The sequence below is a fragment of the Octopus bimaculoides genome, chromosome 20 (assembly GCF_001194135.2).
Source record: "Octopus bimaculoides isolate UCB-OBI-ISO-001 chromosome 20, ASM119413v2, whole genome shotgun sequence".
Classification (NCBI taxonomy): domain Eukaryota; kingdom Metazoa; phylum Mollusca; class Cephalopoda; order Octopoda; family Octopodidae; genus Octopus; species Octopus bimaculoides.
The window spans coordinates 30,450,311-30,453,247 of NC_069000.1; the positions used below are offsets into that span (position 1 = coordinate 30,450,311).

The following is a 2,937-nucleotide window of genomic DNA, read 5'->3' on the forward strand; positions in this document are numbered from 1 at the left end:
AAGAGAGATCGAGAGAGAAGTTTTATGCATATATATAAGTTGTCATTACAGCTTACACACACATATACATACATGCATACATACATACATATATACACACACAGATAGATATAGATATAGATATATTGATATATGCATATATACATATACACACATATATATATATGTACGTGTACAATGTGTACATATGTATGTTTGTGTGTGTGTGTGTGTGTGTGTGTGTGTGTGTGTGTGTGTGTGTGTGTGTGTGTGTGTGTGTGTGTGTGTGTGTGTGAGTGAGTGTACATTGATACATGTGCCTATGCATGCGTTAGCGGTCGGATGATAAGAAGAACAATGATTTAAAGCTAATTCCAATGTCTAAATTGTTGATGGTGATAAGAGAAACAGTCGTTCGTCACATATTAATTAGATCATCCGTTACAACAGTCTAAAAACATATGACCAACTTTCTACCTGGTAAGAATTTACGTTTTATTATTTTACACTATTTGAAGCTATTCTACATCTCTAAACAATTTTTAATTATTCTAAATGCCTCTACACTGATATAAATTATTTTACAGCGTACCCTTTGTTCTATCTTACATTCTACAATATTCTACACTATTCAGTTCTGTTCTGACCTTTCTCATGCTATTCTAGACTATTCTGCAGTAGTGTACATTATTTGTCATTATTCTTTTAATTGTTTCAGTCACTAGACTGCGGTCATGCTGGGGCACTACCTCGAAGGGTTTTTGTCGAACAAATCAGCCCCAGGACTTATTTTTTAAACCTTGTACTTATTCTCTCGTTCTCTTTTGCCGAACCGCTAGGTTACGAGGACGTAACTACATCCGCATCAACTATCAAACGGTGGTGGTGGGAGGAGGGCAAACACAGACACGAAACACATACATATAAATATATAGATATACGTATACACAACCGACTTCTTTCAGCTTTCGTCTACCAAATCCACTCAAAAGGCTTTAATTGGCCCAAGGCCATAGTAGAAGACACTTGTCCACGGTGTCACACAGTGGGGTTGAACCCGGAACTATATGATTCGGGAAGCAAGCTTCTTACTACACTTCAACGCTTGCGCCCATTGCGAACTATTCTATAATATTTGAAATTATTCGACTCTAATTTACCTTAGCTTAAACTATATAACATTTTCCGACAAAGTTGAGGAAACAAACAACTGCGGCGTTCAAATACTTGGTATCCTGGCCAAAGCTGTAACCAAGGCCGAAATACGTGGTTTTCTAAAAGTGAGAAGCGACAGGATAAAAAATAACATCACCCTTATTAGCTGCAACATGGTTTACAAAATTGACGACTGGTTCGTTAACTTGCAGCATATCGGTATATGAATATTATTATTTATATTAGTAGTATTATTATGCACAAGGTTCCTTGAGTGGCCCTAGCTGGAAACTCCTCTGTATCAGGACATTTTATTTTATCTCTCTCCTCTCCCTTTCTTCCCCTCATTTTTCTTTTACGTAAATCCTCACACAAACTGTTAACTGTTCTTGAAATATCTTCTCACCTGATGCCTCTGCGACAAATAAAAGAGATCATCATCATGATCATCACCACCACCGACACCACCACCACCACTACAACAACAACAACAAGAAGAACAAGAACAACAACAACAACAACAATAAAAACAGCAGTAGCAGCAGCATACACGCACCTAGATATTTGCGTGTGATAAAAGACAGAGAAAAAAGAAAGAAAGGAAAAAAGAAAAAGGCAAGAAAAAAAATAAAGGGGGGAATGAAAGAAAATTCACAGCGACAATGCTCTTCTCAATACGTGTGACGTGCCACCAGTTAAGACAATCTTTTGCACTTCCTGTATGGATGGTAAGCCAGGGATCATTCTTTGATAATTTTCAGTTCCTTTTTTTGATCATTCCAAGTGCTAAGATTCTGCTGCGATATTTCTTGATATCTTACAAGTGAAAGAAGTAACTTACATTTTGGATATTATTTTACGCGGGTACCTTTATTGAAGATTTTGGAATGTCTGTCCCTTACTTGGATTTAGACAACAAGGACAGGTTTCAAAAATGTGTCCGTTTCATTTTACCGGCCCACGCCGAAGCGAAAAGTTTAATTTTCTTTACTCAGATCCGCTCCCCAGAAAGAATACACTAAATAAAACAAAATACCACTAAACAAAAGAAAACAAAATGTAAAAAAGATATTAACGAACACAAAAAAACAATAACAGAAAATATCAACAGCAGCAGCAGCAAAACCACCACCACTAACAACAACAACAACAGCATACAGGCACATACTATGTCATAGATAAATGTGAATAGCAAAATGCTTTCATGACCAAACGTTCTTTCGAACAGAATATCTTCAAAATGGAATATTTTGCTGAAAGAACGGAAAGCTTAGGGTATCCTCTCCTCAATACAGGCCAACCACACACCATCAAAGGGCTGCACTGGTGGGCTTTGTCCACAGTTATGGGAACCTTACTTATCCTATCCATGAAAGACTTGGATATAACCTTGGTACATATTTCAAATGAAATCTCCTTTATTGGGAGAAGAAGAGCATATGGCAACGTATGTATCATCTTTGAAACGGAGGACATCTGTAAAATGGACGCTCAACGTGCACATGACACACCTGCTCCCTGAGTTTGTCCCAGAGTATTTAGGAAGGAGGAACACAAGGACAGCATTTAGGACTTCGGGGACAGTGTAGAACTGTGGATAGTAGCCACCTTTATGGCACAACATGGCCAGGCGCAACATTGGTGAAATGTGATCGTATAGGGTTATTATAGACCCATGTTTCTCTGCCATTTTTTTTTACTTATGAACCCCTTTGATGCCTATTTTACTCGGATAGACCCTCAGATCTATTCAATGTTTAAAAAATCATGTATCTTTTATAGTATGAGAAATCGTATATATAT

At 37.4% G+C, this 2,937-nt stretch overlaps 1 protein-coding gene across 1 annotated transcript in view; it reads left to right on the forward strand.

Annotated features, from left to right (window-relative positions):
• Window positions 1-360: 360 nt before the first annotated feature.
• Window positions 361-2,937, forward strand: part of LOC106876408 (leucine-rich repeats and immunoglobulin-like domains protein 1) — a 19,002-nt gene continuing 16,425 nt past the window's right edge. The window contains exon 1 of the mRNA XM_014924942.1: window positions 361-459. The gene's annotated coding sequence lies outside the window, so the exon portion shown is untranslated. The remainder of the gene's footprint in view (window positions 460-2,937) is intronic.